At 36.7% G+C, this 23,410-nt stretch overlaps 1 long non-coding RNA gene across 8 annotated transcripts in view; it reads left to right on the top strand.

Annotated features, from left to right (window-relative positions):
• LOC122175368 overlaps positions 1-23,410 on the top strand; it is an 88,411-nt gene that overhangs the window by 31,672 nt on the left and 33,329 nt on the right. For 4 of the 8 annotated variants that reach the window (XR_006177390.1, XR_006177395.1, XR_006177393.1 and 1 more), the window contains 2 exons: positions 14,411-14,522; positions 16,736-16,861. The exons of 2 other annotated variants lie outside the window; for them this stretch is intronic. This is a non-coding gene — a long non-coding RNA (uncharacterized LOC122175368). The remainder of the gene's footprint in view (positions 1-14,410; positions 14,523-16,735; positions 16,862-23,410) is intronic. 2 more of the 8 variants (XR_006177392.1, XR_006177396.1) reach the window with 1 other exon arrangement.

A 23,410-nucleotide genomic window follows, 5' to 3' on the forward strand; every position in this document is an offset into this window, starting at 1 on the left:
AATCTTGTAACAAGAAAGCTGAACAAAAGAATTGAGAAAAATATCAGGGTCAGATCCATCAGTCTCTCCCCAGGAGTGCAAGATTGACAGGAAAATAATGCCTCATGTCTGAGTTCTGAAATACCAGCCTTCCCACTTAGTAGAGTTCACATTTACAGGGATTGCCTATTGAAGCATCCCATTCTCTGTGCTGGCTCTCAAATAAATGCAGCTTTATCTCATCTGTTCACTTAGTATTTTAGAAAGTGAATTTCTGAATATTAGGGAAAATCAATACATTATCTTTTATTTGACAGTTTAGTATTTTGTAGAAGACATTCTGTTTCATGGAAAGCTGACCTGAGTTGTCAATGAGTTACTATTTAACACCTCAGAGCTTCTCTGAAGGAAACTTTTCAAGTACACGGTTTTGATCTATCAACAGTGCTGTTTCACCTATAAAATCCCTCTCTGCTTCCTGAATCAAATTGCCAGTCATTGAAATTTTTACTTGATTTCTGAAATGTTTTAAGTGGATAGTATGGCTTTTAACTTCTTCAAATCTCCTTCTCTGCCCTTCTCAGAAAATGCCTTAACAGTCATAGGCAGAATTGGGCTTCTCTCAAAGTAGTTTGGGAGTAGCATCTCCCTTCCTATCTCCTTACTGCAAATCCATTAGTTTGGCATTTAGAACATTTAAAATAGGTGTAGAAAAAAGAAGTTCAAGTTTTAAATAAATCTAAAAAAATTCAACTTCCATCTTTCATCATATACAGAGATCGTGCTAACATGCCAGGCCATGTACCAGAATAAGGGTGGGAGCATTTCCCTTCCTCACTCTGCTGTTCAGAAAATAGTTCAGTGCCCTGGGAGTTCAGTCAAGTCAGATCATGACATTATAGATGAGTAGTTTTGTGTATTTATTAGGAGAGAACAGTCTGTGGTTCAAGTTTCTTCTCTGAATATTCTTTAGAAATCGAGTGAATCATCCTATGAAAGAAACCAGAAATGAGTGCTCTAACTAGTAGGTCCATGCTTGCGATCTTTTTCTGGTTCAATAGATCTACATTTCCAGAACTGGAAAGCAGTTCAACAGAGTAAGATGAACAAGTTAAAACTCTTTGCACACTGAATTAAAATTCCTCTCAAGAATAGTTTGCCTTTTATGAAGACAAACATGAACTGGAAATACGCTGCTTATAAGTTAATAAGAGTAGTAAAGAAAGGTGCTTCTGATGTTTGAACTCTGCTTTTACTCACAGGTTTTCATTTTGCAGTTTTGTAAGCTCAGGAAGTTACTTTATTACTGATGGTTTGATGATTGTTTCCGAGAACATTTATCTTGAAAGTCTGTTTTATTCTTTTTTTCAATGTCACTTCATTAAATTCTACAGGTCAGCCTTTAAATAAGTTTCTTTAATTGTCTTGTGTGGGAATTTCTGTGTTTTGCAGACTGATGTTTATAGACATTTCTCCTACTTGCTCAAAGATGCCTTTAGAGACATTTTGGGGTGCTGCCAAGTTGTTAGAGCTTTGTTTTGCTAGACCTTTACTTAATAACTGTATCTTTCCAATGTTGATCTTACAAGTGGTCAGAATATCTGATATTTTAAAAAAAAAAAAGTTATTTGTTTTAATGATGATTAATTTTTCTTCCAAGCAACTTGTCTGATAGCCTTCTCTGCAACCATTAAGAATAGGATCTTCTACTAGGATTCACAGCATAGTCTGTGTTCACGTTCTGCAAAAGTAGGGAGAGTTTATTAAACATGCCTTAAATTTGTTGCCTGAATATTCTTGAAGCTTCTAATTCCTATTCTGTTCCATTAATATTTTATCTTGATAATGTGTGTTACTTTTGTTTGTCCTGGGGCTCAAGTTGAAGTCCTATCACCTAGGCAAAGCACTCCAGGGATGACTCAGGCAGAAATCTTTACAAAGTCAGACTAATTGCAGAATGATAATTTAATGAAGCTCCATTTATTCACTTGGAATAATTCCCAGATAATAAAATAGAATAAAATGGGTCATTTTGTTAAGATAATTTCCTTTTGCAGAGTATAAAAAATGAACGTAGCTGCTTATTGCTGGAGTATATATAATATAAAAACATAGGTCACTCTGAATGTTGTAAATGAGTTCTGCTTTGAGAGATCGGTGATCTACAGGCAACATGAAAACCAATCTTTCTATGAAGGCCATTGTTCTGTAAGATGAGTGACTCACTGTGTAAATTGCATGTGCAAATTAGATGGGGTTCACAATATGTATATACAGTAACTGTGGATCATATAGAAGACTTTATTTTATACTTGAGTACAACTCAGAAATGCAAAAGTAAAATAAATTGCTCAGTTGCAGCCTTGTCATACTAAATTTGATTGCTATTGTTAATAATTCATTCTGCTTAGTGATATGTATTCAAATAATAGTAGGATTTAGATTTAAACATACTCAAAAGGACTATACTTGCTGAATTTCCCAAAAAAAAAGAGGTGAAATGAAGTTTAAAAGACTTGGTTCCTCTCAGGTTCAGCATTCCCCAGTTAACACACACACAGCAAGAGCTGGTGGCAACCTCCCTTAAGCAGCCACCTTTCATACTCTATGTTCTGGAGAAGCAATAAAAAACAAACAACAGCTCCTTTGCTGTGGGTTCTTATGTCACATGCAGGGTGCATCCAGAGAGGGGAAGAGCTCTGTGTAGTACTGAACATATCTTTTACTGTATTTTTTTTTAGCTACTTTTCTTTCACAAGTGCTTGTACACATGAAGGCTCCTCTGATTCTGCATATAAAGTGTGCTGAGGGTTGAATTTTACCTTTCTTGTGGCATGAGTTTTTCTGTGTCCCATGTAGATGACAAATGCTAACCTGGGAATTCCCAGGAAATGTCTTACTTCCCTGACCACGTGCATAGAAGCACAAAGAGCTTGGCATGCTCTTTAGAGAAGAACAAAAGCACCCAGTTATGTTACTCAGGAGGTATCACCACAACATTTCTGAATTCAAAAGTTTGAAGAAGTAGAAACGATCTTAAAGAATCACGGACAACAGCTCTTATTCCTTCCTATTAAGCTTTGCATGTATCGTGTTCTTGCATTTAGATTATGGAAAGGAGCTTTGTGATGCACAGAGCAGAGCTTTTGGTGCTGTGGTTGATGGAGAGGCTGCTGGTTTTGCACTGACCTGGCTGGAAGATGTGCTAGCAAACCATGTGCTTCTGCCTTCCTGTCTGTCTTCTGCTGTGCTGTGGGGATCTTAGGGCATCAGGGTGTTAGGCCTTTGTTTAGAAAGTGCTGCTGGGTAAAAGGTGTAAAGAGAAAATCTTTGCATTTTTTGTTGCTTTGTAAAGTGTGTGATTGCTTTTCTTTTATCTCTGATCTGCACTTCTTTCTCATATCGAATAAGCAATAAGCACAAAGTTAATTACTCTTGACTTTGTAACTTCTCCCATGAGTCACTCTCTCTATTTTATTGCAGTTCTTTTCCAAGAGTATAATTATTATGCAACTTTTTTTTTTCCTAGCTGGGTTTTCTTTGCGTGTTTCATCATAGTTTTGCAGTTTAGCTTTAATACGTGAAACAAACACATTCTAAGCATTTTGTCAAAGTCTGAGGTGAGTACCTGAGAAATCCTTAACATTTAGTTCCAACTGCCTACATAGATCTATAGTAGAGTGCAGCCAGACAATTCCCTGCCACCAGCTTTTCCAACCACTTAAAATTTCACTGAGCTGAGTAGGACAGAACCGGTATTCACTGTATCTCTACTTTCCTGGTTGCTTTATCTGTACCGGTAGAAAGATGAGTTGAGAAGTGTTCCCCTATTTGCAATGTCAAGCCTGTAGCATGTTACATCCTTGCAGCCTTACTAGTGTAGCTTTATCAGGCAGAAGTCAGCAATATTTTCTGCCCTAGAAGACAAGAGCTTACCTATGGTAAGCATGCTACAAAAGGTCAGACTGTGCCTAAAAGAGCATTCCAATCAAAAAATCCAGGACAGTCTTAAATGAAACCTGGTAGTCTTCTGAAAGCTCTGACAGCATCAGAAAGCAACAGTTTGACTGTTTCCATCTGTACTTATTTGTTGCTGGATTCCTTTTATAGATGCGCCTCATACAGATTATGTATGAAATGCCATTTTCCTGCTTTTGTTGTAGGTGCAGTGGGCTCCATGGTAAAGGGCTCTTCAGGGAATTTCATGGTCCAGTGGGCAAGCCTATTCTGACAGAGCTGTTAATCCTGGTAACAGCAGCAGAAGACACATATCAAAACTTAACAATTAACTATACATACATTGAAAAGAGATACTGAAGTTCTAAAACAATCTGTGGTGGGGAACAGGAGGGGCAGCTGCTGTTGGTATATCTGCTGTGCTTTCTCCAGAGCTGGAGGTTGTTAGTGATGTGCTGATGTCATTTCCTGCACCTTGGGAGCTTATGAAATAATTAAAATGAGTTCCATATGGTGAAAAAGAAGCTATCACTGAATTTTCCTCGTGGAAGGGCAATGTAGTTGCTTGACTGCCACTGTCAGGATGGGCTATTTGCTGTGAAGATGAGCGCTCTTTCCTATTTCTCCTCCTATGAATTTGTTTAAAATATTTTTGGGCTGTTTACAGACAGAAATCCACAATTTTTTGTTGTGGTTCAACCCAGCAGTAGCTCAGCACCATACAGTAGTTTGCTCCCTCTCCCAGGGGGGTGGAAGAGAGAATTGGAGAAAAAATAAACCAGTAGAACTCATGGATTGAAATAAAAACTACTTTTAGTAAGACAGAGGAAGAGGAAAAAAGGATCATAGTAATGATAATTATATGCATACATATACAAAGCTGGTGATGCACAAGCAATTGCTCATCACCGACTGACTGATATCAGCCCAGCCCATCCCCACGTAGTGGCTGCCCACCCAGCCAATTCCTTTTGTATTTCAGGTTTTTCCACTGTCATATCGTTTGGAATGTATCTTCAGCCAATTTAGGCCAGCTGTCCTGATTCTGTCCCCTCCCAGCTCCTTGTGCCCCTCCAGTCCTCTCACTGGCAGGACAGTACGAGAAGCTGAAATGCCTTGGCTCTGTGCACTGCTGCTCAGCAACAACTGAAACATTAGTGTGCTGTTAAGTGTTTTTTCTCCTAAAGCTAAAATATAGCATCATACTAAATGGTACGAAAGAAAAATCAGATCTCTCACAGCTGATGTGAAGACACCTTTATGTCCTGTCAGCATCACATCTACTGCAGGCATGCCATATTTTTCCAATTTGTTGGTATTCTGGTGCTGTCAATCAAAACTGGCCTGCCACCATAAATCTCCAGTACACTGCAGGAGAATTGTAAGTAAGAATTAAGGTTTAGTAAGCCTGATAAAATTTTTGTTCCGTGCAACTTTAACTTTGTTAGACTAAACTTTGTATTTCGAATGTATGTTCTAATCAAATGTTGGAAAAAGGAACTTAAAGTCTGCTGTGGAAGGGAACTATGCACTGAGCTGAATAACAATGAGAGGAGATAAACATTAAAGTAGGTTCTTCAGTTAGCAATGCTTCCTATTAGTGAATGCTAATGTGTCTCTTCAGACACTAGCAGCCACGGTTGCATTTATATGCAATTTTTGGCAAAGCACACATGGAAGTGGTGGTTACATTTCTAATGGCAGGTGGGACAGTGATGCTTCTTTCTCCTTTGCTTTCTATAGAATGTTGAGTGTTTTCCTTTGTGGAGATTATAAAGTAAGACCTGTGCTCCCTAATGCATCCCAGCTGCTCTCTCAGAAGGCAGCTGCCCTTTCTGCTCAACTAATGTTGTGAGGACCATTAGTTCATGTAAGGCTGTTGTTAATTCAGATCTTCCTGATTTGGGGTTATGCAGGATGAGAAAAAACTCTAAGGTATAAACAGTGTGGTTCTGCTCCTGCAAATACTGGGAGGAGGCAACCATCTGACCAGAAATACCGATCACTCATTTTTACAGGATTAGATGTGTTTATAGTATAATACTGTACTGACTGTACTTAACTATAATACATTGCAAATGCTGTAGTTTTATTCATTGTATTCCCAATAAAAAGAATCCTGTATATCATCATTTGTTTTCCTACAGACGTTGGTTACGAATTAGTTACAAGAGGAACATCGATATATTTCTGGGAACACACACAGTTTCTTGAATACATGAGACTTTGCCAACAGAACTGATCGACAGTGGGTGAAACATAATGCTCAGGAGTCAAGAAAATAAAACATCTCAGTGCATTCACTGAGAATTTTTTTGTGGTTCTGCTTTAAGCTGCTCCTTGCATTCCCGTGGTAGATCACTGTAACAACCCCATCCTCTAGCTAAGTAGTGAATTATATATCTCATTTCCACAAGGTTTGTAGGTGAATGAAGCGTGAGAGGCTGTCTGGATGTTTTTGAGGTAGTTCTTCATGGGCAGAAAACCATCAGGAGAAAACTTCAGAAACTTCACTTACGAGAGAAGCCTGAGGGTGAAGCTGACGGGTGGTCAAGAAAGACAAATGATTCTGACATAAGGTGCTCAATTACTGCTTGTATAGACTAAACTCTAACAGGATTTAATGGGTGAAGAGAAGACTTGTAAAATGGCAACCAGCACTAGTAGGAAATGGAGTGTGGAAGATCAGGATTCTAGGGTCATTGTTTTAAATAGAGGGAAAATATGACTAGACTTGAGGTTTTAAAAGATGAAATTGCACCAGCTTAAGCGTAATATGCCTTCGAGGTGCAGATGGAATGGCAGAAAGAATAGTGAAGTCATTAGAGATATCTAAGGATAAAAAAATAGTAAAATCTGGAAAAAGTCTCAAAGTGCAGAGGGGTAGTTGAAATTTTTAATTAAGTGGAGAGTAATTTAGAAATTCTAGGACAATTATAATCAAAGATTTGTGACAGTAGATTTTTTCTCATCTATAGTGGTGCAGTTGGGTCACAAAATTCCTGAAGCTGATCCTCCATGAAAAATAGTCTCATTATGGAGAATAATTTTATCTGTCAGCAATTGTGACAAATATAAATGAAATTATTTCAAAGATCTAAAGGCTGTTTGAAGAGATCATATCATTAAGACTGTTGTGAGAAGAGCTGTCAGAATCTGTGGTGTATAAAAACAAAATACAGCTTATCTGAAGTACTTCATCAGGTTATTTAATTTAAATGCACACAAGCTGATTTCAAATGTATCTAAAGGTGCAGTGTATTTGGGAATGGGATTATAACATTGCATCACATTATCACCTTGGTTAGAAATTATTTCTCTACAGAAAAGCTTTCCTAGGAGAAAGCAAAAATCAGCTTCTCAGTTGCAGTTATCTCATCCTGACAGCCAGCACTGTCAGTGCAAAGTAAGTTGTGTTACTTGATTAACAAAGCATGGTGAACTACTGAGAGTGCTGTACACAGAGATACGGATCATAAGAGAAGCAGCGGGGACCCATTCTGCTCCTGTTGGCATCCAGATAGTTTAACACCTTTCAGATCATTAGAGCTTGACTAATGAAAGATGATAATCTGTTATGTTTTATTTTACAATAAGACTCAAAGAGTACAGAGAATTACGTACTTACGCTATTTATTGTGTTTTTTGTGGCCAATATCCAACTTTCTTTCCCCAGCAAAGAAAGTTCCTTCATTCCTAAGGAACTCATATCATTTCATGTGCTTAACTTGATGGTTGCTCCTGGCTAAATGACATGCAGGCTGCTGCAAAAAGGCAAAACTGATTTGGTATTCCTACTAAATTTAAAATGGCATGATGACTTAGAGGTAATTTTCTCTTCTGGAGAAGAAAATTTAAATTTGTGTGGCATGTAAGAGAAATTATCTAGGAAAGTACCTGAATGGTGTTCATTCTTGCTGAAAACAAATGGAAGACCTGGGCTACCTTGGAGTCTGTGATGAGATAGGGGAGCATCTTTGCAAGTCAGCTGAATGTGGCAGGATGGAGAGAAGGAAGAGAAGGAGAAGATTTTAGATGCCATCTGAATATAAAAAAAACTCTTTCTTAATGTCTTCATCTGTCTTTGTGAATTCCTGTAGCAGTGTTGTCTTTTAGGAATGCTGTTACTACTTTTATATGCTTTTTATTTTAATTTGGTTTGACTTACATTATATGGAGATAGTCAGCTTTTGATATGTGGAAAAACCTATTGTCACAGACTCTTAAACTGTTTGTATTTTATGTTTTCTGAGGGGTTTTAACCACTTGTAGAGAGCGACATCCTTTCAAACCAAAGGGACATGAGTCTCTGAATATAACTGCGTTTAACTGTGAATTGCATCCTACTTCTGATAAAGTTCAGTCCTCTTTCTTTTATGATTTCTTTTGTATATTCTTGTTTCTGTAACCATTAGTCTCTAATTTTCATGAAATGTTTTAGACCTTTATCATTATTATTCTGTTAGAACTAAAAAAAATATATATATATTTTTTTGCATACAACTGGTGGTTAAAGTATGTACAAGATCATTGTGTAGTAGATTGAAAAGAAAACAGATTAAAGTGCAGAAAGAACATCATAATGAAAAACAAAATAAAATAGAAAAATATATTATACCAAATAAACAAAAAAACCTTATAGAAATATATAAGAATCTTTTTTTAATGTTGCTTCCTAAAAATCTATGGTTTAGGGTCAAAGCTTGAGATAGCTATCTTTTTACCCTGACTCCCATCAATAGCTCTGTTCCAGGCATTCTAGATACCAAATGTGCTTTTTGGACCAGAAATAGCTTCCTTAGTTGTTTTCAGTTGTGTTAATGCAGAGAGAGCTCCACTGTTAAGGTCTCATATAGATGTTTTTGTATGTGTTTATACATTTGAAATAAGGTGCTAAAAGAAAACACTAGACAAACAGAACTTGTCTTAGATACAGCCATACGTATTTTCCTCTCTTTTCTCTATTTTATCTAATGGAACTTTGTAACATCAAACCACTTGAGCTCTGCTTATATTTATTGATTGCAGTAAAAATGACACATGTTAAAATGTGTGCCTATAAGCTTTGTTTGCTAATAAGGGAATTAAACATATGTTACAATAGTTTACTGAAGCATAACTATGTTCTTTGTCTCTCTCTTAAATATGAGCATGAATGTATGACATATATCATTATTATACATGTTTTTGTATATCATACACACACATGCACTCGCATATGTATGTGAATACTGCTCAGGTGATTAGCAAGTAGAACTACAAACGCACTCAGAAAGTTCCCAGAACCAAGTTGTCTCAAGAGTGGAGTTCAGCCACACCAGATTTCTGCACTTTTTCAAAGTGCTGCCTGCCTGACCCTCTCTAGAGAGTAGAATCTCATCAGAGTGCCTCTCTTGGTCAAGCCTAACAGGAGTATTGCTAAGAATACAGTGAATTCTGTTGTTCTCTAGATTTTCTGGCAGATTGTATAATGATGGCCTCAAATTTTATCGTGTTTGATGTGGTAAATAAGGTATCATATTCAGGTAGGTTTATTTGAGGCCCGATATTCAGAAATGTTCAGTAATCCTTGAATAAGTATAGGAAACTCACCTGGTAAGTCTGCTGTTTTAGCTCTTGTCTGATCTCTAAATCTCCAGGTTCCTGACATTCTGCATCAATCTTTACACCTTTTACATCATTAATTTTCCCTTCCTAGTTGGACTATGTGATCCTATTTTTCTACAGCGTTCTTCTTTTAGTGCCTGGTCACTTTTCAATTTGCATTTGTTTTCTTGGTTCCATCATATGTCATACTCTTCTGTATGTGCACTTTAATTTCAAGCCCCATTTGCTTTACCCATTGATCAGTCGTGTGGTACTTCAGGTATGAACTATAGTACCCATATAGTCACCACGAGCATTTTCATAACAAACTGATTTTATTTCACTTAGATTCTCCTCAAAAACTGTTTTTTTATTACCTGTAGGTGTATTTACTGTTTGCAACCTTTACTTTCACCTGCTTTGTAACTTCTGTGCATCCAGCCAGTTAGGATGCGTTGCTCTTGGTCTAATGATGCAGTTTGAATCTGGGATCATCATCACAAAAAGTCTGAAAATATATGCTACAGTGAAGCACTGAGCACCAAAGATGCATCTAGTTCAAAACAAGAGAAGATAAATGAGGATTTTCTCAGTGATTGCATGCTAGAAAAGAATTTGATGTAGTTACAGTTTTGATGCAAGAGAGCTCATTATGATTAAAAAATAAATACATAAATATACTACTTAGGTTTGGAGACTCAAGGGGGTTCATAATTTACCTGCAGATATCAAATTATTTATACTGACAGAAAATTTAAGTACCAGTCATCAATATTACTTCTGTACCTCCAATAACAAATCACAAATAATTACCTTTGATTGGAAAATAGTTCCCAAGCATGTTATAAATCACAGTGGAGAGTTAAGTAAACAACAAAAGGATATGTGAACAAACTTATCTTTTCAGAAGTTGTTTTTCTAGAATGCTGTTGATTCCCACAGGAAAAGATTACTTGGCTTGTAGACAGTAGCTTCTGTTGTTGTCACATACTTGTATTTCAGACACTGCTTTGTACTGACAGAAGTTAAAAAGCTTAACTAGAAGTTAGAAATGGCAACAGAAACCTCATTTTGTTCCAGTCGAGGAGAATCCTTTGGAACAAAGGCTTATCAGTTTGTTTGACTCTGTATTTTAGTAACAGTGCAGAATACTGAGACAGATTTTGATTTATCTCTGAATTCTCTGAGTTCTGGTGAATTATCTATGAATTCCATGTTTTTCCTGCTTTTAGAAGTGGGGAGCTCTAGCTGCCAGCTGCACAGGGGATGTTTTAGGCAGACAACTGACTTTGGACTTAATGTAATCCTCATTCACAGACTGCTGCTTCCTTTGCTATAGAAAACATAGTTCCATAGATACAGATTATACTCAAATCTATGACTCAGACAGATATTGTTTTTCTTTTATATGATAGCTCTATGGCGAAACCCTGTATTTTTCTTTTGACTGCAAGGCCATCTTCTAGTAAATGTGATCTCACCAGCAAATGCAGACAAAAATTGCAATATTGAGATTTCTCAGTTTAATTCCCTCTAAAAATGGAACAGTTTCCTCTTTAAATCCTGGCATAAAGCTTTTACCTGTGAATTCTGACATACTGAAGGACAGAGGAACCAGGGAACTGTTCCTTCAGTCCACTCCATACAGATTCCATTACCATAAGTTAATATATCAGTTAGTTTTTGAAGTGCAAAACACTTACAATCTTTTCTGCCTTGAATTACATATCAAATTAATTATAAATAAGTTGTTTTCTTCAAATTTGTTAACGTTCAGCTTCCATTCTAAAGCATTTTGACATATAGCCTATTTAAACAGCTTTAACTTCTGTCTCATAAATCTATAAGTAAAAATGTCATTTCCCCATTCCAAACTTAAATTTTGAGACATGCACTTTAAAGTCTATAAGTTCTTGAATATCTGTATTGTTCACTCTTAGTCAGCAGAGACAAGCATCAAGTTTGAAGTAAATACTGTGTTTATCTGCAAATCAATACACACCAATAATTTCTGACTCTGGAGACTTAATTATTCTTTCAGAAAACAGTCAAAAAGCACAAATACAAAGACTAAAGTTGATGTTTCAAACCACATTTGTTTTGCTTGCTAATTTAAATCTAAAGTACATTTTAATACAGTTGCACGAACAGTTATGATCGGCTTGAGGGCCAATGTTTAGAATCATTCTAAAGAGGAAGTGAACTTCTGGAAGTACGATTTTTTGTGCTGGGTCATCAGCATGGCTGACAAAAGGACATGTAGAAGGAGAACTCTTTTTGATGCTTGGTTCTTTGTGATCTTTCACAGCCAGCTTAATCTACCACTTTCCAAGGGCTGCTAATATGGTTACTAAGATATAGGGATGCAGTTTGCCCCCAGAGTCAAGTATGCAGCCCATGGTGCATTTTATCAGCTGCAGGCTCATCTTCCTGAAAAATTCATGTGCTAAAAAATAATCACAATGAAAAGACTGTGTGCTCTGGTTATCTCTTCCTGTGAGAGGGAGGGAATGAATTTTACAGCTTCTGTAAACAATGGCATGGACAAGATTGCTTTACGGGTCCACTCAGATTCAAGCTGGCCAGCTGGCAGACGTGTCCTTATGGCACCAACAACAGATACAGCTATTTGTTTCTGCTGTTGTCCACAGAGGGTTGGTATGCTTCGGTTTCTTTCAAAGCTTTTCCTAACTAAGAAACAGTGTTCTGTGCTACAAAATAGAAAAAATAGATATTTATCAAATGTCAGTTGGAGAACACAGATACCCATATGAATTTGTACCACAAGTAATCCCAGGGCCATTTTCTCAAATAAAGGCTCAATCTTTCTCTGTGTTTTATCAGAACTAGTCAGTTTTTTCTACCACTTTGTTCAATAAACTGCACTTACAGACTGCAACTTACAGATAAGAGTTTAAAGTGTAAATGGAAAAAGGTGTATCTGTGTGAGTTGTTTATTAAACTATAGCAGATAAGGACAAATACATTTGTGGAGCTCTTTTGGATTATTTTTCTTCTAGGTATGCATTTTGAACCCTGCTTCAGTGTTTAACCAACAATTTAGGTAGTCTGCTTTAGAAATGGAGAAAAATTTATCTTTCTACAGCCATTTCTGTGCAATAATTTAACAAACTAAACAATGTTATTTCATCCTGTCAATTATCTGGGACAGTTCGAAAGGGAACCTTTTAAAAGGCAGAGCATTCCACTGTGGCAACAGAATAATTTTGAATAAAATCTTCCAACACACTTCTATATAAAAACTTATATGTTTAGCAGTCTAAAGATTTTTCAACCAGAAAAATAATACTAGAGCAGAAAAATAAGTGACTGCACATAAGAAAAGTTGCTGACAACTCCCAGGTTTTCTGTATTTTGTTCTTGGAGGTGTTACGCAGGCTTACCCTGCCAAGTCCAAGTTTATACAATGTGAAGCATGAATATATGATACGCAGCAAGTATTTTTCTAGCTTCAGTTTTGCGTTGTGTAAGTAATTATTGCTAGCTAGACTTGGGTGAATAGCCAGCAGCTGGGGATAAATTCAGTAAGGCAAATCCAGATACTGGAACTTAATATTTGGCGTGAGCTCCAGCTGCTGAGTGCTGGTTTGCAGAACATTCTTCATGAGTCCTCACTGAAGTCGTTAATATCACATCAGTATTCATGCAACAGCTGAATAAACGTCTCTAGTCTAGAGCTCTGCCTTGAAGTGATATTTTTCAGGATGTTCTTAATGCATATTCATTGCACCTGCTCAGATTTTCATGAACGGACAAAATACCAGTTCTTTCTTATTTGGGATATAACCCATCATTTAAATGTGAGAGAACTGCGCTTTTATGTTTTGAGAGTGTGTTTATTGGAGAACAGACTCACTAACACGCTGTGCCAAAAATCAGATCACGATTATAATATTTCCCTCTCTACGTTGGGTTTCCTCTCTGGGCTGCCTCTCTGGGTTTATATGGCCTTCCTCCTTTTTTGCATTGTCTCTAGAGCACAATAGCTTCCTACTCCTATCTGCCTTTTTTTAAGTAGGGACTTCACTGTCCCATGCTTTTGTAAAATGTATAGCACAAATGAAAATGAATTAGTAAATAATGTTCAGATGATTTTAAAAAGGAACATGGTTTCCTTTACACAGCAAATGTCATCTTCTGATCAAGGTAAAAGAGAATAATTGAACTGTAGTGTAAAGGAGGATGTCCCAGATTTAGTCCTGGGGGTTTGTGGTGATGTAGTTGGACTGGGTATTTGGGCTGATCTACAAACAATGGCCTTGGGAGAGCAACAGAGTCTTGGAAGTAAGGCATAGAAATATATTCAGATGCAGGATTTCCAGGAGAGTCCTAAAATATACAGGGAGATTTTGATATAGGAACGTTAATATTGTAAAAGGTTAGAAGAAAACCCTGCAAAGGCATATTGAGAAGCATTGCAAAGGAATGATAAGGGCAAAATTCTGTGTGGAAAGTATGTACTCATGTAAAATGAAATGATAGGGGGAAAGATGTTTAGTATCATCTGTTGACATGCACTGAGAGATGGAGTAGAGTTTAGTAATGAATAGCTCCGGGTTATCAAAGTGTAGTTTTGCATAAATTAACTTTCTTCATTTTTGAGTAATCCATAATGAATCAAAATAACTATAATGGCTCAAAACTTCTGTAACCAGTGTGTACTTTATATGAAGAGCTAGTGGACGTACTGCATTCAGGTCTTGAAAAGTAAATATGAAGCAGCAATGCAAGCAGTAGAATGAACACCAAATCAAATAGTTAAGCAAATTACTCCAAAGTATGGAACAAAGGATTCTGGTTTTTGTGTTACAGAAGTTGACTATCTATATGCAAATTATTAGTAACAGCAGGGATTTTTCTTTTTTAGCGTGACTCTGAAATGCGTAGAAAGAAAGGAGTTCCTGCTGTTGTTAATTAAAAACATGTCTTCAAATGCACAAAAACGAAAAGTTGCAAAAGGAGGTTTAAGCTGTACTCTGGTAAGTTATATTAATGAATATAATAATTCACTGCAAAATAGCATTTTTATCCCTGTGCTAGTTGCACAATGGCTTTACATACTTAATAATTTTCACTACAGCTTCATCAGTCCTCAAAGAGAACAGCAGTATTTTCTCTCAGTTAATTAAAGCTAGCAATATAATATCCATGACTTCATCCACGTGTTTGTGCCAGTACACTATGAAAGTAATTGTATCAAATCCAATGTTGGGCTTAACTTTTTGAGTGCCTGATGCCCAAAATGAAATTGAATGCCTGTGTTAGGCACATGGGCTTCTGAAATGCCTGAGGGGTGGCTGGGAGCCCCAGGATGGTGTCTGAGGGAAGTAAAGGCTTCAGTTAGCCAATTTAACGTTCTTTGTTGGTAACCTGAGACTACTTTCTGGAACTGGGATGTGCCTACTTTTTTGGTTACTATTTTTTCATTTGTAGAGGAGGACATTCGTATCAAAGATCTCAGTGGGGCTCTTTATTTTCTTGGAAAGGGCAATTGTGTTTTGAGAATGTTATGGAAAATCTTTCTTCTTTATGACAATCACAAGAAACATTGGTCCTTACTCTAAGAGAGCTAATCATTAGCTGTTTCTCAATTAAGCACCTAATTACCAATGTTTTACAGCTTGGGGGTAGAATTGTTTCCCCTGCTGCTCTTGAAGTGACACTCTTTTACAGGAAAAATATTTGAGATCTGTGAGCCAAACAGAATCTCAAGAGGCTTAATTCTGCAGATGGAATGATGGAGCTTATCTAGGAAGTAGCAAACATTAGGACCTGGCTTCCGCTCTCTGAGTTTTATCAGGCGTGGGACAGACAATGCTCCTGTCACTCTAGGTAGCCTGGTGGCTGGACAACTCAGACAATAAAGAGTTGTGGGTATGTTGTGAGCCTTGATACCAGATTTTCCTGTGCTTTGATAGTCTTACGTGAAATATAGATATCACCATTGTCACAACCATCTCTAGAAGACAGTGACCGTAACTTCAGTATGTCATGCTCTGGTTCTGATGGTACAGTCAGCCCTCTCAGTCCGTACTCGTTGGATTGGTAAATTGGGTAGTTTGCTTGTACTGCTGGCTCTACCGCTGCAGCTCTCTGGATCAGGAGGAGATCTCTGTGCCTTGCAAAAGCTTACAGCTATCAGGAAAGTGGCTGTTCAGAGATATCCACGCTGCAATGCTGTTTTGGCAGTGAGGTGTTTGTTTTTAATGAGAATTCTAGAAGCATTTTTCTCAATCCCACAAAACTTTTCTTTTAGGTTAAGTTTTTACTGGGGATATCTCATTCCCATTAAAAAATTATTATCTCTTTGTGATGTGTGTGGCAAAAAGCAGCTTATTTTCACTTTGGTGTCACTGTGATTCCAAAACACGTTTTTCCAGTTGTAGATTTCTGTATATTAATCTTTATAATATTTTAAATGAGAAATAAGTTTATGGTTGGACATATTCCTCCAAGGATTGATCATCATGGTAATGAATAAAATAATTTTATTTAGCTAATTGTTATTCTGTTGAAAGTCATAATTAAAATTTAGTCTCCTACCAGCAATTACTCCTCAGAACTCATGTTTTATTCAGTCTGTAAATCTAATGTGTCATTCATAGTGCTGTTATACTTATGACATTGTAATGGCAAAAGTGAAAATCAAATCAACATTCTGCTGTCAGAAAAAGAGCAGTAGATATCAAAGTAATGAATATAGAGTGAACATATATGCAAATGGCCTAGGAGAGCAAAGAAGTTCTTGGCATTTCTCATTTTGAGCATAGATCAAGCTAAATTTCATCATGTGAAAGAAGCTTATGTGGATTATGTGGTTCATCTGCCCTGGCTGTAACCTCACAAGGAATGATTTAAGAAGCGTTTCATATTCTTGCTAAAAAAAAATAGGTAATGATTAATAGATGTCTAACCTGGCAAGAATAGATAAAGGACTGTGATGACAGAAAGATACCTTTCTATTAGATGATGTGATGACTAGACTCACAAATAGGGAAACAGGGAAGATGGAGCTTTTTGGCTCTACTCTGTTCCTTGCAGTTGCCAATAAGACATGGGGCATTTTTTCCAGGAGGGTGGGTGGGTGATGACCCAGTTTCCCTAGAAAAACATTTGGTGACCTGAACTTGGTGGTGAGTCTGTAGGTCTCACTGATGTGCTACTCTCTGGTAATCTGTATTTCTTGGGGCAGACTTGCCTTGTGCCATGGACATGCCCTGCTGCCTGGAACCAAAGATGTGTCATAGTGCTGGAGGAACAGTGAGTGTTGGGGGAAATGCGTGCTCAAGTCTTCTACTGCACAAGGTCAGACACACAGGTATGTGCACGTGGACTAAGGCCCTGGGCAGTATACCTAGGCTGAATATAGAGAGACATAATCTGCATGTCTTGGCTTTGTTTGTTTGTTTGTTTTGTTCTTGTGTATTGAAAATATTCATTCACTTTTCAAATACTTCCTTCGCTGACTTTTCTCTGATGCAACTTCCTGGAATGATTTTTGTTGTATTTGTGCCTCATCTTTTTTGAAGCTGGCCTTTGAAACTGTAAGGGGTACGTTTTGCTCAGAACAATTCAAATGATGACATCTAAGAATGGTATTTTTAGAGCAGATTCAAAATATTCTGTCTTTTAAAAGCCTGTATATGACATGCTGCAAAAAGTAATCATATGGGCTGTGTCAATTATTGGTTTGATTCCACAGGAAGCCACCTTTGCTTATCTGAGTGAAAACCCAACTTAGATATGTGGTATTTTTAAGAATTCAGATAGGTAGTTTGCAATATGAGATGACATTGTAGAAATAAGCATTGGTACAAAAGAGGGAAAAAGATGAAAACACTTGCATAAGCAAAAAATACGTTATGGAAGGTCAGAATTTTGTTCTCTGTGGATGTCAAAAGATGGGATGAATAATATCCTTTGTGCAAAGAATACCTCACCAGAGGCATAAAACAGATGTCAAGTATGTACTGGGAAGGTCTGGGTTATCTAAAGCATATTTGGGTTGAGAGATTATATACTTCCTATACCAGCACTTCCTAGCCTTGAGGCCTTTGAAATATCACTGTCAGTAAAAACTCTGAAACCATGAACTATGGAAAAAAATGTTTGAAGGAAAATAGCACAATGATATAATATTTATATATGCATCTCTGTAAGGAAATAAGTAAAATATGTGTGAATAAAAGTAAGATATGAGTGCTTAAAAAATGTAGATAAAAATTATTTTGACTACACTAGCCAAGATCCTTGGATTTTTTAGAAAAAATATTTGATCATCTATCTGTGATTAACCAGATTAGTGTCAGAGGATTGATTTCCTTCTTTAAATTGAACTAGAAGAAAATAGAAATCTGTATTTACATTTGTATCAATAATACATTATATTCGTATCAAAAGCAACTTTTTTGTAATTCCTCTCTGGATTGGAATACAACAAATATTCTTGGGCATTTGCACCAAAGAGCTGGCTAGGAGGATTCTTTTGTGGCTGAGAACAGAGACTGCAACAGAATACAGAGGAAAATAGTAACAACAGATGTAGAAGTAGAAATGGAAAAGATTGAGGTGAGAGGTTTTTTTAATTTTTTTTTTTTTTTTCCAAGATGGCTTAAGTATTTTAAAAGCTTATGGAAGAGGATTGTGTGAGAGATGGCAAAGGTCTGGGCAGCACTGAAGCGTGACCTGCAAAGTGAGCAGCACAGAAAGCTCTGGTGAAATGGAGAGTAACAGCAGTGTACCAGGGGGAGGAACAGGAAACCTGAACAGAGGATGGAAAGAGCTATCAGCTGACTTTCCTAGCCTTCACTTACAAGGCTTGAATAGGTGAAGTCAGCTTTTGCTTAGAATTGATAAATTCTGACCTGCTCAGTAGAGCCTGAGGTGGTGTTGTTCATAGCACTGCTTGTGCAGAACAAACAACCTGTTCTTCAGGAGGTTCATTCAGACGTCTGTGCTCTCATTCTTTCAATTCAGTGTTATCCAACAAGTTTAGGTCTCTCTCTTTAACATTAATTTTGGTAAGAATGGTAAGAATTTTAAATGGGAGCCGAAAAAAGACCCCAGCTTTTTTTGTAGACTAGAATGTCTTCCATGAATCTAAATTAAAATCATTTAAACAAATGGATTCTCTAATTTCTGTAGCATTAGTTCAAAGAAATCACAACACAGGGATTAGTACTCAGCAGACTTCTTATTTTATTATATAAAATAATTGCCTTTTAAATAGTTTCCAAATTAACATTTTAATATCCCCCTGGGCTTACACATTTTAGAAACATAATATAACTCAGTACTTAATACAGAAGAACCCTATTTCCATTTCTACTAAATTAGTCTCCTGTATAAATTTAAATCATTTTTAGTGCAAACAGCAGTAGTTCTTCTTTTCCAAGTCTTATACTAGAAGCAAAAACTGAACATTTTCATCAGAGGCCATTTATTAGTTGAAGAGCTTAATGTCTTTGTATTTCTTGGTAAGGTATTTGTGAAAAATAGTCTCTTATGTTTCATGTCTTTGTATTTTATTATATTTCATCAGGGAAAAATATAAGACAATATATGCAGCTCAATTCTCTGGTGACTTTTGCATATTAAAAGCCATGGATAACAACAATTATATATAAAATTCATTTTTATCTGTTAAAATTTTTAATTTCTGGCTTATTATATTAAATATAAATATGTTTGGTTTTTTTTTTTATACTTTCACATAATTTTTTTCAGTAGTGCATCTTCTGATAGTAAGAAAAGCTTTCCTCTTTTCTCATTGTGTTTATCTCACACTCAGGCCTGAAGCAAATTTATCACTCTGTCACACTATCAAAACCAGCTAACGTAGCAAGAACTTTAAACTAGAATCAAGATGGTAGGTGGGAAAAGATTTTGTATTTGCAAGGTACACATCAAGCAGGACACAAAAAGGTGAAGGAAATAAAGGAGAGGTATCATGCGGGTGCAGTAGCTCATGAGCCAGCTGTCTCAGCTGTCTGTTGGCCCCCAGAACACAGCTGGAGAACATGGCATGCTGGGGCTCGCAGTGAAGCTAACAACTGGGATGGTAATTGGAAAGAAAGTACTCAGGAAGGACAGGTAAGGCAAACAGGGACGTTGCCATATGTTACATGAAGTCAGACCCTTCCTGAGATGCAAAACAACTTACTGGTTACTGGTAATGGTTAAAGCGAATGTTTTAAAGCAGTGCAGCAGCCGTTTCTACACATTGTACCTAGACCAAAGCGATATCTGGGAGTTGGCAGAGTGAAAAACATGAATAAAACCAAGTATGAATATTTGTCATGACCTATGTTTCTTGACCCTCTGGCACAACAGCTCAGGCCTTGGCACTGGGTGCACCTGAGCTTTACTGCCTGTGCTCTGCCCATGGAAAATCCTGCATGAGAGCACTCTCAAATGGTATTTTTTTGTTCCCTAAAGAACTTCCACAAATGTTTCCTTGCTGATTTTCCATGTGTAAAATCCCATCTCTGAAATCAAAGGCAATTTCCTATTAATTCTATTAAGGCCCAGAAAACTCTCTGGTACAGGTGTCTGCATCTCCTGTAAAGTAGTAAAACTACTGTAGTAAAAGTAAAACAGTCCAGTAGTAAAACATTTCTCCATAGTCATTGCAATTGCAAAGTAGACAACCTTAATTCTGCAGTGATCTAAAACAGTTAAAAATAGAGTTTATTGTCCTGTCTATTGAAACTGTTGTTAGTGTGATTCAAGATGCTGGAAGATCCCAATATTAAAGAGAGAGGCTACTAAATTAGCTCCACTGGAGGAAACAAAAAGCAAAACAAAACAAAACAAAACAAAACAAAACAAACAAAAAAAAAAACATTAACAGAATATTCAGAACTCTTTGTTTACTCCTTCAAAGAAGGAGGCTGAAAATTGCCTTATTTGAAAGAAACTTGAAAAATATGTGTAGGGAGCAGAGAATGTTACAACACATGTTTATGTGAATTGAAGGGGTGCGTGCATGGTGGTAAGGAGGGTTGTTAACTGACTGTGAATATCAGGCTGCAAAACTTTGAGCTGCAAACTCAGCCATTGATGCTGGTAAGAAAGAGTGGCGGATTTGTAAAGCAGGCTCTTGCAAGAAAATGCAAAAATTGCAAAGTATGTATTTTTCTTGTAACTGTAAGATGTGTAAAGCTTGAGAATTTCTGGCTCCAAACTGGACATCACCTACTTAGTAAGTAAAACAACTTCAGAAAAGCTGTATTGATTTGAAAGTCACAAGTTGCATATTGAGGAGGTTTACAAGAATCTTAATCCTATTATTTGTCAGTGGAGGCAGATACAGCCCTGCAAATATAAGTAGATTTATTTAGAAAAATCCAACCCAGTAAATCAAACCAAAGCACTTTTCTTTTTAAGAGGTGGATATGAGGTTAACTGTAGCTGCCTTCAAATGTTGGGAAAACTCATAGTAAATAAATAAAAACCTCTGAGGTTTTCAAGGGAGCTTAACTGCTAGTTAGAAGACCTTAGCTATATAATTCCCTCATCTAATTTATTCTCATGCACTTTTTGTTCAGAATTTTGCAGAGCAACCCATGGCATTTGTAGGCTGTGATAACTGGTTGGTTTGTTGTTGTTTTTGGGTTTTTTTTTGTAATCATGATAACAGGGGTAGGTGCATTCAGGCTGCTGTAGCTCTTTGTGATGGAGTGATGAGAAACCAAAACATCTGCCTCTCATTAAGCCAAGTCCTGACTCATTCTGGGGTGGATATAATCTCTTAAAGCATTCCAATATGGTAAGAGCATTGACAGTTAATTCAGAGAAGAGGAGGAGAAACAGAATGTCAGAGGAAGGGAAAAAATAGGTGAATGAGAAATTGATGTTGGGGACTCACTACACAGGAGACTGCACCGGTCTGAGGGGTAAGAGAATGTAAAACAGTAATGAAGCTTAAAAGACTCTGAGGTTAGATTACAACAGATAGCGCTCCTACACTCTTAAAATAATTAGTCTGTACCTTTCCTTATCTATACATTTCTCCTGCACACATTAATTATGTAATATTCCTGATCTGATAGGAAGCAGTTTTATTACAGAGTTCCTTGAGAATGAGCAAAATGCATATAGCTGAGTATATACTTATCTCTCTTTGGGAGGACAGTTGTTTCCTGAAAGAAAGGAAAGGGACTCTAACTGGCCATAATCTGATCCTTCCACTTTGTGATGATGCGCTATGGAACTCTCTCAGATCAATCTAAAAGCTATCTAGAATTCAAGTTAGAAAATACAGTTTTGATACAGATAAAGAGGTAAAAACGCTCTGGTTCCCATCCTCCCTTTTGTAAACTCTCATTTGTCTAAGTAATCCTAAAGCTTATTCTGTGTATTTTTTGTTAATCACTGCAGAGGTTACTTCACCATTTGGAAAGCTAAGATGAATCCCAGCTCATATGTTACTTATTAAAGTTGACATATGCTGTGATGACTACCCAAAGACAGCCTTGTGACCATCACATCCCAAGTCAGTCTTGGTGACAGAAAAGAAACTCCTGTCTGTTCAGTGTGACAGACACAGCTGGGGACTTGGATTATCTCAGTGTAAGGCAGATCCCTGTACTTCTTTTGTACTATCAGCTACAGAAACTATTGAAAACTGAGCTTGTTATCCCTGTAGGCCATCTAATCTCCTAACTTCCTATGATCAACCCCACTTTGAGTCCTCTAAAATGTTACACGCCTTGTTAGTCTTTAATACTTTTTCAGCCTTGAGTGACTCTTGAAGTTACTACTGTGTGGGTTTGTGCACTGGTATGAGAGGTGACAGACCTGACAGCTGCAGTAAGAAGAAAATGAGCTATCAATACTTTATAGTTCCCTATGTTTCTTGTAGCTGTGTCTGAAAGCTCTTGGATGAAAGTCTTTATGGAGAAAAACACTTCATCACTTTATGTACATGATACCACCACTTATTTTCAGATTTTCTTGTAATTTTATAACGATTCTGGGAATTTAATAGATATTAAAAAATAGTAAGTGCTTATTAGATGATAATATATCTACTTCTTTCTTTTGGTGAGGCAGTATGATTATGAAATACAAGGAATAGATATATATTGTGTTTATGTATATATCTACAGATTTTTTAAAAATAGTTTTACTTATGGACCTATCATTTAGTCCCTATCTCTTGTAGTCCAGTTATAATATTGTTTTCCAGTTTAACTCTGACTTTGGAAAATATTCTCAAGTAATTCAATCAGAACTAGACTATTGATCATTGATAGAAATCATCTCATTTCATGTTGAATACTTCAGGTTAACCAAGTATAAAAACATTGCTTTTTCTATTCCCTTTGGGAAATACATTATAAAAGACTTTCCAAATGCAGAGCTCACAGTGATTAGTTTTATCAGTGAAGTAATAAAGAGTCTTGCTGATGTAGAATACTGAAACTATGCTGCTCTGGTGTGACTACAGGAGCTGGCTTTGAGTATTAGCACAGTCTTGGTTTTTACATAGGCTTAACATGGATTTGTGTCCCATATTTACCTCTCATTGATAAGTAATGAACTGATGCATGCTGCTAAGCACAGCTTCTTATCTAGGCAAATATTGCAAACTTATGTGTGAACTTAAAGGAAATCAATGCTGTAATGGCATGCAGAGTCAGTGGATGACATGTGGCATGAGTTATTATTTAAACTGATAATAACAGATAGAATAGAAGATAAGAATAGATAGAACTGATAGAATAATATCACAGATTGTACAGCAGTGGAAGTATGCTAGTGCTCATGCAGTTGTAACTGGTAAGAAAAGAGACTTTAGGAACAATGTATCACACTGTATATATATACATATATATATAACCCTGTGTAGTTTAGAAACTCT

Source organism: Lagopus leucura, unplaced genomic scaffold (genome assembly GCF_019238085.1).
Source record: "Lagopus leucura isolate 7727_CA_CO unplaced genomic scaffold, USGS_WTPT01 Super-Scaffold_739, whole genome shotgun sequence".
NCBI lineage: Eukaryota > Metazoa > Chordata > Aves > Galliformes > Phasianidae > Lagopus > Lagopus leucura.